We start from the raw sequence: 15885 nt of genomic DNA on the forward strand, positions 1-15885 counted from the left end.
CCTGACAGGCAAGGTGACTTTTAGGAAGGTTTTGGACATTCCAGATCCTTGGATGTAACACCATACCAATACTTGCGTGAATCAGGAGCTGAACCAGGGCAATGCCAAGTAGAGGTCAATTCTTGCCTGGTCTTCCAACTGGCCTTTAACATCAAAATGAACACCTGTGGGCAGAAGGAGAATTCTAGCAGGCTCTTTGTGTGAGTACTTTGTTAGCTCACAAGCTCACCGCTCCCTGACACTATTTCGGAAAACTATTTTACTCTTTATGGAAACCATGCAAACGGCTATTTTTTTGTAAGCAAGGGAGAATCCATGTTAATATGAACTTTTAAATTCTACCCTGGTACTTTTAATGTGTTGCTAATATGCAAAAAATCTTATAAATATAACATAGCTACCTCATCTTATATAAATATATACATCTTATAGAAATATAAAATATAAAATACATTTAATGTAGGAAACACATCTTTCTATAGTTGCCTTTGGATTTTCTGAATGTACCTTAATGAGAAGAATACTCCAGAATATTGCTTCATGACCCATTTGGCAATCTTTCAGATTTTATTGTTTGCTTGTGTTTTCCTAAGCCCTGGTGATAACTGATGTCTCTAAAAGACAAAGCTCATGTCTTTCAGAAATTTTAAGACAAGAGGCACTTTCAATGTTATGTAGATCTGAGTTCCTGACCTATAGCTTTTTTCTCCTTCAGAAATGTCTTTTAACATTTCTTCCAGAGTAGTCTGCTATTGATGGACTCCCTCAGTTTTTATTGCTTCACTTTTGAAGGACAATTTCATTGGATATAGAGTCCTAGGTCAGTGGCTTATTTCTTTCAAAACATTCTATATTTCACCCCACACTCTTTTAGCAGGGTGGTTTCTGATGGGATGTCTGCTATAATCCTCATCTGTATTCCTCTATATTGATAAAGTGCTCCCCTATCCTCCCCTCTCTAGCTTATTTAAATATTCTCTTTAGTTTTCGGAGTTTGTATATGATATATTTAAGGTTTTTTTTTTTTTTTTTTTTTGGTATTTATTCCCTATGGTGTTCTAAAGATTGACAGATTTAGTTTGAAAGGTGGTCTGAACTTAAATCATAAAGTCCCATGTGATTCAAAATACAATATAATGTATTTAGAACTTATGCCACAAAGATTATTTTCTTACATGTGGAAATGCAAGGTGACTAGTAATTCACATCTTTCTCAGGTTATATGTTTTAAAAGTGATGGTGGCAATAGTCTAAAGCAGAGATTGCTAACTTTTTTTCTGTAAAAGGCACATAGAAAATATTTTGGGCTTTATAGGCTATGAGGCAAAATGGAAGTTATTTTGTATTGACTTATATAACTGCTTCAGTTCATGTAGTTCAGTTCAATCGCTCAGTCGTGTCCGACTCTGTGACCCCATGAATCGCAGCATGCCAGGCCTCCCTGCCCATCACCAACTCCAAGAGTTTACTCAAACTCATGCCCATCGAGTCGGTGATGCCATCCAGCCATCTCATCCTCTATCGTCCCCTTCTCCTCCTGCCCCCAATCCCTCCCAGCATCAGGGTCTTTTCCAGTGAGTCAACTCTTCACAAGAGGTGGCCAAAGTATTGGAGTTTCAGCCTCAGCATCAGTCCTTCCAAAGAATACCCAGGACTGATCTCCTTTAGGATGGACTGGTTGGATCTCCTTGCAGTCCAAGGGACTCTCAAGAGTCTTCTCCAACACCACAGTTCAAAAGCATCAATTTTTCAGTGCTCAGCTTTCTTCACAGTCCAACTCTTACATCCATACATGACCACTGGAAAAATCATAGCCTTGACAAGACGGACCTTTGTTGTCAAAGTAATGTCTCTGCTTTTTAATACGCTATCTATGTTGGTCATAACTTTCCTTCCAAGGAGTAAGCATCTTTTAATTTCATGGCTGCAATCACCATCTGCAGTGATTTTGGAGCCCCAAAAAATAAAGTCTGAAACTGTTTCCATTGTTTCCCCATCTATTTCCCATGAAGTGATGAGACCAGATGCCATGATCTTAGTTTTCTGAATGTTGAGCTTTAAGTCAACTTTTTCACTCCCATCTTTTACTTTCATCAAGAGGCTTTTTAGCTCCTCTTCACTTTCTGCCATAAGGATGGTGTCATCTGCATATCTGAGGTTAGTGATATTTCTCCCGGCAATCTTGATTCCAGCTTGTGCTTCTTCCAGCCCAGCGTTTCTCATGATGTACTCTGCATATAAGTTAAATAAGCAGGGTGACAATATACAGCCTTGACGTACTCCTTTTCCTATTTGGAATCAGTCTGTTGTTCCATGTCCAGTTCTAACTGTTGCTTCCTGACCTGCATATAGGTTTCTCAAGAGGTGGGTCAGGTGGTCTGCTATTCCCATCTCTTTCAGAATTTTCCACAGTTGACTGTGATCCACACAGTCGAAGGCTTTGGCATATTCAATAAAGTAGAAATAGATGTTTTTCTGGAACTCTCTTGCTTTTTTGATCATTCAGCGGATGTTGGCAATTTGATCTCTGGTTCCTCTGCCTTTTCTAAAACCAGCTTGAATATCTGGAAGTTCTCAGTTCACGTATTGCTGAAGCCTGACTTGGAGAATTTTGAGCATTACTTTACTGGCGTGGGAGATGAGTGCAATTGTGCGATAGTTTGAGCATTCTTTGGGATTGCCTTTCCTTGGCTGCTTAGAAATATAGAAAACATTCTTAGCTTGTGGACTGTTTAAAAATAACCAGCATGACATAATAACCTCTGGTCTAAAGTATAGTTTGTATTCTTAATTGTCCTATGATTTTAAGATTTATGAACATAAAACCCTAGCTGAGTCTCAGCTTCCCCATCTATACACTGGAGATAAATCTTGCTCTTCCAAATTTGTCCAGAGATCTAATGAGAAGGTATGTTTTGAAGCACCTAATTTTAATTAAATGGCCTTTGTCTGTGAGCTGTAGAGAGGGTGATCTGTGTCCCAGTATATCCATTACAGGTTTAGTTTACCCTTGCCTTGGTGGAAAAAAAAAAAAAAAAAAAAAAATTATAACACCTCTCTCACTAAAATGAGCTATGGTTGGAATGATAAAATATAAATTATCTTTGCTATAACTGTGTGCATTTCAATGCATTATTGTTCAGTTCAGTTCAGTTTAGTCGCTCAGTCGTGTCTGACTCTTTGCGACCCCATGAATCGCAGCACGCCAGGCCTCCCTGCCCATCACCAACTCCCAGAGTTTACCCAAACTCATGTCCATAGAGTCGGTGATGCCATCCAGCCAACTCATCCTCTGTTGCCCGTTCTCCTCCTGCCCCCAATCCCTCCCAGCATCAGGGTCTATTCCAATGAGTCAACTCTTTGCCTGAGGTGGCCAAAGTACTGGAGTTTCAGCTTCAGCATCAGTCCTTCCAATGAACACCCAGGACTGATATCCTTTAGGATGAACTGATTGGATCTCATTGCAGTCCAAGGGACTCTCAAGAGTCTTCTCCAACACCACAGTTCAAATGCATCAATTTTTCGGCTTTCAGCTTTCTTCATTAAGTTGGTGCAAACATAATTGCGGTTTCAGACCATGTATTTTAAATCTTTATAACTAGGTTCAAACACATCTTTATTAATCAAAGCAGGAATCATTACAATCAACACATTTTTGCCAGCAAGAAATAAGTTTATTTATTCCTATAGCATAAAAATCCAAGCTTCAGGTTTTAAAGAACTCTAGAAAGCATTTTCTGCCTCTTGCTGGTTGTGAAAGCATTTTCCCTGCAAAACATCATCGAGATGCTTGAAGAAGTGGTAGTTGGTTGGCAAGAGGGCAGATGAATATGGCAGATGAGGCAAAACTCTGTAGATGAATTCATTCAACTTTTGAAGCATTGGTAGTGTGACATACAGTCAAGAGTTGTCATGGAGAAGAATTAGACCCTTTCTGTAAACCAATGCCGGCTGCAGGCATTGCAGTTTTTGGTGTATCTCATCTATTCGCTGAGCATACTTCTCAGATGCAGTGTTTTTGGCAGGATTCGGAAAGCTACAGTGGATCAGACCAGCAGCAGACCTCCAAACAGTGACCATGACCTTTTTTTGGTGCAAGTTTGGCTTTGGAAAATGCTTTGGAGCTTCTTCTCATTTCAACCCCTGAGCTAGTTGTTGCCAGTTGCCCTATAAAGCCCACTTTTCATTGTATGTCACAATCTGATTGAGAAATGCCTCATTGTTGTTGCATAGAATTAGAGAAAATGACTCTTCAAAATGACAAATTTTTTGTGATCAGCTCATGAGGCACCAAGCTTTTTCACCTTTCCAATTTGTTTCAAATGTTGAATGACCATAAATGGTCAACATTGAGTTCTTGGGCAACTTCTTGTGTAGTTGTAAGAGGATCAGCTTTGATGATTCTCCCAATTGGTCACTGTCAACTTCTGATGGTGAGTCATTGCATTCCTCATCTTCAAAGCTCTTGTCTCCTTTTCAAAACTTCTTGAACCACCATGGCACTGTACATTCATTAACAGTTCCTAGGCCAAATGCTTTGTTAATGTTGTGAGTTGTCTCTGATGCTTTATGACCCATTTTGAACCTGAGTAAGAAAATTACTCTAATTTGTTTTTGGTCTAACATAATTTTGCTAGTCTAAAATAAATCTAAAATAAACAGCAAGTAATAAATCATTAGCAAACAACATAAAGTGAGAAATGCACATTAAAATGATGTATAATATAACCACATTTATATAAGAATGTATCCCAATATCAAAGGGCAAATTTCAACAGTGCAAAACAGCAATTACTTTTGCCCCAACCTAATATTTATTTAACAATATGTTGGCAGAGGTCAGTGACTTTTGGAGGCAGGATAATAAACTTTAATAATAAACTTTAAACTCTATTGTCACATGACTGGCTTCAGGTCCAAGTTCTGTTGTAACTAATGAACTTCAAGTCTGTGTGTTATGAAACTTGGATAAGTTTCATATATATATATAAAATATATATTTTATATATATATAATGAAAAGCTTTGAAGATTTATTAACTACCATAAAATACATTCATTTAAAGTGTGCAATTCAATGGTTTTTAGTAAATTTATGGGGTTATGCAGCATTCACCAGAGTCTAATTTTGGAACATTTGTGTAACCTCCAAAAAAAATGTCTTGCTCACTTGCAATCTCTTATTGTTCCCATTCCTAATCTCAGACAAACACCAAGCTACTTCCTGTGTCTACAGAATTAACTTTTCTAGGAATTTCTCAGAACGTCCTTAAACCTCAATTTTGTTGTCTTTAAATGGGTTTACTAATGGCCCACATTCTCATGTTTTCATCGTGCAGATTAAGTAGGGTGACCCCTGTAAAGCACTCAGCCCAGGCCCTGGTATTCAGTAAGCACTCAATGAGCATTTGCTATCAGTGTTATCTTAGCCAGTTCTCTACAGTCCTTCAGTATTAAACTTGCTGTCTGATTTTGAAGAGATATCAAATACTGAATCAGTTTTAGTCACCTGTCTTTCTTCTTACAGTCATGGTGCACACTTCCCAGTGACAGCTACAGCAATTAGGAGTGATTCTCCCTAATGAAAAAATGTTTGCTTTTCATACCTTCTGAGCCTGTTACTCTTGCCCCAGAGGGCTAGTGCTGGAAATCTTCCAAAGTAGTGGATTGAGGAGACTTCCTGGCCCCTGAGGAATAGAAATGAACTCTTCTATTAAAAGCAAAGAAAATTCAGTGTGTACTGACAGGATTAGAAAGACGTGATTCATCGGGGCTGTCTTGTAGTTAGTGATATAAATGCAGATAAATACCAAAATTGAAGAGAATGAGAGATGACTTTTTCCAGGTCAGGTGGCAGGGTATAGGAGCAGTAGGGGTTACTCACTCCTCTGTAGGAATTACTCTTATGTGGGAATTGCAAATGTCATATGCAAACGCTATGATATTTGGATATTTGCCATATGTAAACGCATTGGCTCTTATAGAATTTATTCTGCTTTAGGACAAGTAACCGTACAACTGTCAGTAGTGTTTCACTAAGTGTATTAATAATTAGAGTATTTATATATAAAGTTTTTAACAGTACTTTAGTGTAATATCAAATAAAAAACAAACCTGGGCTTAGTAAGGAAAAACTTTCATTCAAAGGATTATTGCCAAGGGTTGGGGGGTTATTATAGTAGGTAGAATTGCTGTTGCTGTTCAGTCGCTCAGTCTTGTCCGACTCGTTGTGACCCCATGGACTGCAGCATGCCAGGCTTCTCTGTCCTTCACCATCTCCTGGAACGTGTTCAAACTCATGTCCATTGAGGCAGAATACTTTGACCAGAAAATCTGTGGGTGTCTCAGGAGTGAGGCAGAAAGGTATTTTTTATAGACAAGTGTCAACAAAACTGAAGTCGTGTGTGGGGAAGTGATATGAAGGTGGCCTGACTGGAGAATAGAAAAGAGATTTTTGTTGCCTGAATCCAGTTTATTTTTAGAAGCATCTAGATGCTGCTCAGGCTGAGGCTCGATCAAGTTTAGGGACCTGAAGGAAGGAAATATGTTTACCAGTTTGGTTATCAAGCATTTTGTTATGATTGATCATTGGAGTAAACTGTTTCGGTGATCATTTATGGGACAATGAAAGGACATTTAGAGGTGCTGTATTTGGCCTTGTGATAGGTGAATAAGATGTGTGTGTGTGTGAGTCTCATCTAAATCATGGGGGAAAAGGTGGCTTTTTTGTGGTAAGCTGTTTTCTGGATCACAAAGAGAGTGAGTGTTTCATACCTCTACTCTTCCAGGATTACAGAACTGAAGTAAAATTCATTGTTAGTAAGGACTACTCAAAATAATTAGGATTGCTTTTTAGTTACAAGTAAAAGGAAACTGCAGTAACAATGACTTTTTAAAATGAGGTTTATTTTTCTCACCTAATAAGTAGTTAGAGGTCACCAGTTGCTGGCACTGGATCACCTGACCAATATGGCTAGTAAAACTCTTTGAATCTTTTTAGGCCACATCCTCTTTGCTGTCTCTTAGCCACAGAATAGCTGCTGGGTTGTTAATATCTTGCGTGTATTCAAAACAGGAAGGAGGTGTTATATGGGCTTCCCTGGTGGCTCAGCTGGTAAAGAATCCATCTGCAATGCAGGAGACCTGGGTTTGATTCCTGGCTTCGAAAGATCCTCTGGAGAAGAGAACAGCTACCCACTCCAGTATTCCGGCCTGGAGAATTCCATGGACTGTATAGTCCATGGGATCACAAAGAGTTGGACACGACTGAGTGACTTTCATTTTTGCCTTCACCTGCATAGGAGACCAGGATAGTTATTAACTATGCACATGTCCATAGGGATTCTCTAGCAAGAAAGATAGCACATACTCTAACAAATATTCTGTTTCTTCTGCTAATTGTATTATACACTTCATACTGATTCCTTACTATTGAACAATTCATTAACTATTTGAAGTGTAGGGAATTAAATACCCTATAAATAGAGTATTAGAAAATCATGCAATGTGTTTTACTTTAGATAAACTGAGCCATTCATAGAACTGGTCTTTTGGAGGAGCCTTAGGAAAAGCCAAGAACCCCTTAAGTAAGCTTGTTTGGAGTCATTGAAATGTTAATATGCTTGGACAAGTATCTTCAACAGGTGTTGCAGAGCTTACATATCAATACTTTGCAAGAGACTTACACATCAATACTGAGAACACTGGCCAAATAAAACTAAGGTTTATGCTCTTTACCTATTAAATTTTTTTGTAGAAACAGTGGTACCCAATCCTGATGAGATGCTCCTGTGCTACTGGTGAGAATACAAAAATGGAAACAATTTCCTTAAACATTTGTAAACACTTATAAAAACTATAAAGAGACAAAATGTTAGTATCATTTACCCTAAAATATATCTCTACTAAAACTTCCTGTTTTCTGAAGGAAAAATTGTCATTATTGTCCATGTTTATATGTAATAGTTGTTTCAAAAATATTTCACATTTGTAGAAGTGTATGGAAACAGAAATAATTCATAAATAAATTAAGTGTTATCTCTCCAAGCTTCAAAGTAGTATTCTTTAAAATAGCATAGCCTGTTTATATTATATTACTTCCATTTTGTAACATGTAAAAGTATCTAGTTACTTAAAAGAAAAATGTCTACTTTCCCAAAACGCGAAGTACACATTATTTTCAATTGCACTTTGAAAATTCTCTAGGATTGATGACATATTAGGTCATAAGACAAGCCTCAACAAATTTAAGAGTATATAAATTATTTCAAGCATCTTAAATTTGTTATGACGAAATCAAAGAATAAACTAAAAATACCTTGAGGCAAATGATAATGAAAACACAATGATATAAAGTCTATGGGATGCAGGAAAACCAATTCTTAAAAGGAAGTTCATAGTGATACAGGTCTTCTTTAAGAAATAAGAAATCTCAGTTAAACAATATAACATTAACCTAGAAGAATTAGAAAAGCAAAAGAACAAACAAAACTAAAAAGGCAGCAGAAGGAGGGAGATAATAAAGATCAGAGAGGAAACAAATAAAATAGAGATTATGAAACAGGAAAAGTCAATATAACCAAGACCTGGTGCTTTGAAAAGGTAAAAAAAAAATGACAAACCTCTGGCCATACCCACCAAGAAGATAAGATGGAAAACAAGACCAGAAACAAAATAAGAGTCTGTTCTGTACATCTGTGTCTCTTTTTCTGTTGTGCATATAGGGTTGTCATTACCATCTTTCTAAATTCCATATATATGCATTAGTATACTGTATTGGTCTTTATCTTTCTGGCTTACTTCACTCTGTATAATGGACTCCAGTTTCATCCATCTCATTAGAACTGATTCAAATGAATTCTTTTTAATGGCTGAGTAATATTCCATGGTGTATATGTATCACAGCTTCCTTATGCATTCGTCTGCTGATGGACATCTAGGTTGCTTCCTAGGTTTCTTCCATGTCCTGGAGGAAGGAGGTGGGAGGGGGGATCGGGATGGGGAATACATGTAAATCCATGGCTAATTCATGTCAATGTATGGCAAAAACCACTACAATATTGTAAAGTAATTAGCCTCCAACTAATAAAAATAAATGAAAAAAAAAATACAACAAAATAAGAACTGAGAGAGGAGAAATAATAATCGATACCATAGATTGCTAGAAATAACAATCAATACTACAGAAATTTGGATTTCTTGTGCTCCAAAATCACTGTGGACAGTGACTGCAGCCATGAAATTAAAATGACAAACCTAGATAACATATTGAAAAATCAGAGACATTACTTTGCCAACAAAGGTCTATCTAGTCAAAGCTGTGGTTTTTCCACTGGTCATGTACAGATATGAAAGCTGGACAGTAAAAATGGCTGAGCAACAAAAAATTGATGCCTTTGAACTGTGGTGCTGGAGAAGACCATTGAGAATCCCTTGGAAAGCAAGAGATCAAACCAGCCAATCCTAAAGGTAATCAACCCTGAAAACTCATTGGAAGGACTGATACTGAAACTGAAGCTCCAATACTTTGGCTACCTGATGCAAAAAAGCTGAGTCACTGGAAAAGACCCTGATATTGGGAAAGGTTGAAGACAGGAGGAGAAGGGGATGATAGAGGATGAGATGGTTGAATGGCATCACTGAATCAGTGGGCATGAGTTTGAGCAAGTTCTGGGAGATAGTGAAGGACAGGGAAACCTGATGTGCTGCAGTCCAGGGGGTTGCATGCAGACATGGCTGAGCAACTGAACAACAACAATAACAACCACAAATATATATATATATATATATATATACATACATATATATATATATATATATAAATTAGAGAAGACTATGAGCCATTATATGCCAACAAATCTGACAAGCTAGAAAAAAGACAACTTTCTAGAAACATACACCCCACCAAAATTGAATCAAGAAGAAATAGATTGCATGATCAGACCAATCACTAAAAGTGAAATAGAATTTATAGTTTAAAAAATCCCTACAAACAAAAGCCCAGAATAAGATGACTTCATAGTTAAATTCTACCGAACACACAAAGAAGAACTTATACCAATCTTCTTCAAATGTTCCAAAAGTTTGAAGAGGATCAAACATGCCAAAAAACATTCTATGAAGTCATCACTCTGATACCAAAACCAGAGAAAGATATTACAGAAAAAGAAAATTACAGGCCAATATTTTGGGTAAATATAGATACATAAATTCCCAATAAAATATTAATAAATCAATTCCAACAGCAATAAAAAAATCATACACCACAACCAAGTTGAAATCATCTCAGGACACCGTGATGTTTCAACACACAAATCAATCATTATGATACATCATATCAGCAAAAGTGACAAAACCCACAAGATCATCTCAATAGATGCAAGAAAATAATTTGGTAAAATTTCATATCCATTTATGATAAAACTCTTGTGAAAGTCAGTATAGAGGGAACATATTTCAGCATAATAAAAGTTATTTATGACAAACTTACAGCCAATATAATAACTAAGGGTGAGAAGTTGAAAGTCTTTCCACTAAAATCTGGAACAACACAAGGATAACCACTCTCACCATTTCTCTTCAACATAGTGTTGGAAGTCTTAGATATACAAACCAGACAATAAAAAGAAATAAAAGCTATTCAAAATGATAGGGAGGAGGTAAAATTGTCATTATATATGATATATGATCATATATAATGATATGATATGATACTGCATATCATATGATATGATACTGCATGTAGAAAACCATAGAGACTCGCTGCACAAACTGTTAGAACTTATAAATGAATTCAGCAAGGTAGCAGAATACAAGATTAACATACATACATCTGTTACATTTCTTTATGCTAACATGAAATATCAGAAAGAGAATGAAAAAATTGCAGCAAAAAAGTAAAGTATCTAGGAGGTAAAACCTGACCAAGGAGGTGAAAGACATACACTGTGAACTGTAAAACATTAATAAAGAAAATTAAAGACAATTCCAAGAAATGGAAAGATATCCCATGCTCTTGGATTGTAAGAATTAAAATTGTTAAAATGGTCATACTACCCAAAGCAATATACAGATTTAATACAATACCTATCAACATATTCATGACATTTGCCACAGAACTATAGAAAATAATCCTCAAATTCATATGGAACCATAAAAGACCCAGAATTGCCAAAACAATCTTGAGGACAAAGAACAAAGCAGGAAGCATAACCATCCCAGACTTTAGACAATACTACAAAGCTACAGTAGTCAAATCCATATGGTATTGGCACAAAAACAGACATATGAATCAATGGCACAGAATAGAGAGTCCAACAATACACCAACATACTTATGGAAAATTAATCTTTGATAAGTGAAGCAAGGACATACAACTGGTAAAGAACAATCGCTTCAGCAAGTGGTGCTGGGAAGGTTGGACAGCCACATGTAAATCAATGAAGTAGGCACATACCCTCGCACCATACACAAAAATAAACTCAAAATGGCTTAAAACTTTAAATATAAGACAAGACACTATATGACTCCTAGAAGAGGCAAAACATTTCTGACATGTCATATCAATGTGTTCTTAGGTTAGTTTCCCAAGGCAATGGAAATATCAGTAAAAATAGACAAATGGGACTTAATTAGACATTGCACAGCAAAGGAAACCATAAACAAAACAAAACAACAACCTATGGACTCTGAGAAAATATTTGTAAATGATATGACTAACAAGGCTTAATTTAACATCTCCTACAATTCAATAACAAAAAAGTACAACCCAATAGAAAAATGAACAAAACCTAAATAGATGTTTCTTCAAAGGAGATATACTGATGGCCAGCAAGCATTTGCAAAATGGTCATCATCGCTAATTATTAGAAAAATGTAAATCCAAACAAGGTCCCATCTCACACTAGTCAGAAAAGCTATGATTAAAAATCTACAAATAATGACTGATAGAGAGGGTGTGGTGAAGAGGGAACCTCTTACACTGTTGCTGGCAATTAAATAATGCCATTTTCAGCAATATGAATGGACCTAGAAATTACCCTACTAAGTGAAAAAGTCAGAAAGAGAAAGATGAATGCCATACGATATCACTTATATGTTAAATCTAAAGTATGAAACAAATTAACGTATTTATGAAACAAAAACAGACTAACAGATATGTAGAACAGACTTGTAGTTGCCAAGGGGGAGAGGAAGGATTAGGGAGTGGAGGATTGGGAGTTTAGGATTAGCAGATGCAGTCTGTCGTATACATGATGGATAAACAGCAAAGTTCTACTGTAAAGCTCAGGGAACTATATTCAATGTTGGGAGTTTAGGATTCACAGATGCAGACTATCGTATACATGATGGATAAACAACAAAGTTCTACTGTAAAGCTCAGGGAACTATATTCAATGTCCTGTGATAAATCACAATGGAAAAGAATATAGGTATATATTATACCTGAGTCACTTTGCTGTACAGCAGACATTAACACAACATTGTAAATCAACTGTTTCAATAAAATATTTTGCAAAAAGGAGAAATATGTCAAATATTGCAATTAGGTGTTTGTGAATTATAGAGTTGCATGCCATTTTAACTTTGTTACATTGGGCATTTCATAATTTTTCTTAATGATTAAGAATTATTTTTATAACTATAAAAACTCACTTTATTTTTTCAGTGACAGAATGAAAATGTTATTGTATTTGCTGAATTTCTCTTTTAAAAGAAATGATGGTTTAAAAAAGTGCATTGATCCAAATTTGAGTGAGGCTGCTAACTACCTAAAAAAAAAAATTACTGATAGACTAGGAAAGGAGTCAGTGAGCATTTGGTTTCTTCGGTGTTCTGACATTTTTCAGCCCTTCCATGAAGGGAATGTTTAAAGGAGGTTATCATAATAGTTCATTCTACAGTGTTGACATAAATCACAGCATTCTATTTTTCTCTTATTAGAGGGCTTTCTGTTTCCTTTTCTGTGATATTACAGGGCTGAAGTCACTAAGAGCTATAATTATCAATACACTTAGGAGGAAAGGGAAACATTCCCAGAGGAATCAGTTTGCCTTAATTCATCCAAATAATCAAAGCTAACTCATGTGAAGTTGGGAAGATTATAATCTCTACACATAATTATCCCCTTTGCTCACTGTATGTAGAAAATGGGGCCACATTATTCCTGAAGAGCAGCTAATTGTCTCTCTCCCAAAGCTGTGTGAGTGTAGATATGTGTTGTCTATAACCCTCACTGTCTTCCCATCCTTGAGAGGGAGGAGAGAGGGAGGAGGAGAAGGAGATATTTTTTACCTTAACTTGCCCTTCTTTGGGGTATCCATGGCAGAGCATGTAAAGGGGTCAGACCTACCAGCTTGTCATTTGCTGGTTGGAAACACTTGGTATAAGGCCACTTACTTTTAAAGCTGACACTTCCTTATGAATTCAGTTTCAATTTTGCTTTCCATTCCCTGCCAGGTACTTTCACCTACATCTGCGATTCTTCAACTGGGAATTATTGTTATACCACCTGAGTCAGGAGACCCTTGAAGCCTCAGAATCTCTAGAAAGATTTCCATGTTTACCCCTTGATTTCACATAAGTCCCTGGGACAGTGTTTAAGAACATGGGTCATTCATGTTTGATTAGTCAATAACACTGCATTAGCAACTGGAAGTATGAGTCCATCTAAAAGGTTCACTTTGTTTAGTTTATTAGTTTTTGCACTGAAATTAATTAAGTCATTAGTTTAACCTTAACAATATAGTCTTTAGTCAAGGTGAAGTTCAGGAATTCTTAGCTACCGTTGTACAGAGAGTGGAGTGTATCCACTCCAGCCCACATCCTCACAGAATATGGTTTAACATGAACAAGGAATATCTTTTGTACTTAGGAATCTAAAAATGGCCCTTTTCTGATTAAAAGGGACTAGTATGGTTTGAAGTTGGTATTTCTTCCCCCCTTTCATTCTTTTCTATACATGAGTTGCTTATAGAAAAAGGAAGCAATTGGTGAAAAATTCTGTGTTGGAATTGGTAAAACAATATTTTGAATTTAATTTCTCTCTATGGTTATCTAAAATAATCTGAAGCTTGGATGATAGCTGCATATATGATACTTCCACATGGATATTTAATAAGCATTTCAAGCTCAACATTCTCACAGTAGAGCTCTTGGTTACCCTGCAGCCGTCAGATCACCACCTCTGCAAGTTTTAGCTGTTTTAGAAAATTGATCTCCTATCTACCTGGTTGTTTAAGCAAATGTTATAAGAATTTATTATTATTATTATTATTTTATTAGTTGGAGGCTTACTGCACAACATTTCAGTGGGTTTTGTCATACATTGACATGAATCAGCCATAGATTTACACGTATTCCCCATCCCGATCCCCCCTCCCACCTCCCTCTCCACCCGATTCCTCTGGGTCTTCCCAGTGCACCAGGCCCGAGCACTTGTCTCATGCATCCCACCTGGGCTGGTGATCTGTTTCACCATAGATAGTATACATGCTGTTCTTTTGAAACATCCCACCCTCACCTTCTCCCACAGAGTTCAAAAGTCTGTTCTGTATTTCTGTGTCTCTTTTTCAGTTTTGCATATAGGGTTATCATTGCCATCTTTCTAAATTCCATATATATATGTTAGTATGCTGTAATGTTCTTTATCTTTCTGGCTTACTTCACTCTGTATAATGGGCTCCAGTTTCATCCATCTCATTAGGACTGGTTCAAATGAATTCTTTTTAACGGCTGAGTAATATTCCATGGTGTATATGTACCACAGCTTCCTTATCCATTCATCTGCTGATGGACATCTAGGTTGCTTCCATGTCCTGGCTATTATAAACAGTGCTGCGATGAACATTGGGGTGCACGTGTCTCTTTCAGATCTGGTTTCCTTGGTGTGTATGACCAGAAGTGGGATTGCTGGGTCATATGGCAGTTCTATTTCCAGTTTTTTAAGAAATCTCCACACTGTTTTCCATAGCGGCTGTACTAGTTTGCCTTCCCACCAACAGTGTAAGAGGGTTCCCTTTTCTCCACACCCTCTCCAGCATTTATTGCTTGTAGACTTTTGGATAGCAGCCATCCTGACTGGTGTGTAATGGCACCTCATTGTGGTTTTGATTTGCATTTCTCTAATAATGAGTGATGTTGAGCATCTTTTCATGTGTTTGTTAGCCATCTGTATGTCTTCTTTGGAGAAATGTCTGTTTAGTTCTTTGGCCCATTTTTTGATTGGGTCATTTGTTTTTCTGGAATTGAGCTGCAGGAGTTGCTTGTATATTTTTGAGATTAACCCTTTGTCTGTTTCTTCATTTGCTATTATTTTCTCCCAATCTGAGGGCTGTCTTTTCACCTTACTTATAGTTTCCTTTGTAGTGCAAAAGCTTTTAAGTTTCATTAGGTCCCATTTGTTTAGTTTTGCTTTTATTTCCAATATTCTGGGAGGTGGGTCATAGAGGATCTTGCTGTGATTTATGTCGGAGAGTGTTTTGCCTATGTTCTCCTCTAGGAGTTTTATAGTTTCTGGTCTTACATGTAGATCTTTAATCCATTTTGAGTTTATTTTTGTGTATGGTGTTAGAAAGTGTTCTAGTTTCATTCTTTTACAAGTGGTTGACCAGTTTTCCCAGGACCACTTGTTAAAGAGGTTGTCTTTTTTCTATTGTATATCCTTGCCTCTTTTGTCAAAGATAAGGTGTCCATAGGTTCGTGGAGCAAATGTTATAAGAATTTTTAAAAATTCTTTGCTTTCTCTGTCCCCACAGCCAGTCTGTCAGCAATTCCTGTTAACATTACTTCAAAATGTGTCCCTAAATCACTAACTTCTCCCCATCATTTCTGTTACCTCTTTGTCCAATCACCAACATCTCTTCTCTGGATCATTGCCCTGGTCTTC

At 36.8% G+C, this 15885-nt stretch overlaps 1 protein-coding gene across 1 annotated transcript in view; it reads left to right on the forward strand.

Moving 5' to 3' along the window:
* LOC133055567 (phosphatidylcholine transfer protein-like) overlaps positions 1-15885 on the forward strand; it is a 34548-nt gene that overhangs the window by 9828 nt on the left and 8835 nt on the right. The gene's annotated exons all lie outside the window — the stretch shown is intronic.

This window comes from Dama dama, chromosome 5 (assembly GCF_033118175.1).
Source record: "Dama dama isolate Ldn47 chromosome 5, ASM3311817v1, whole genome shotgun sequence".
Taxonomy (NCBI): Eukaryota; Metazoa; Chordata; class Mammalia; order Artiodactyla; family Cervidae; genus Dama; species Dama dama.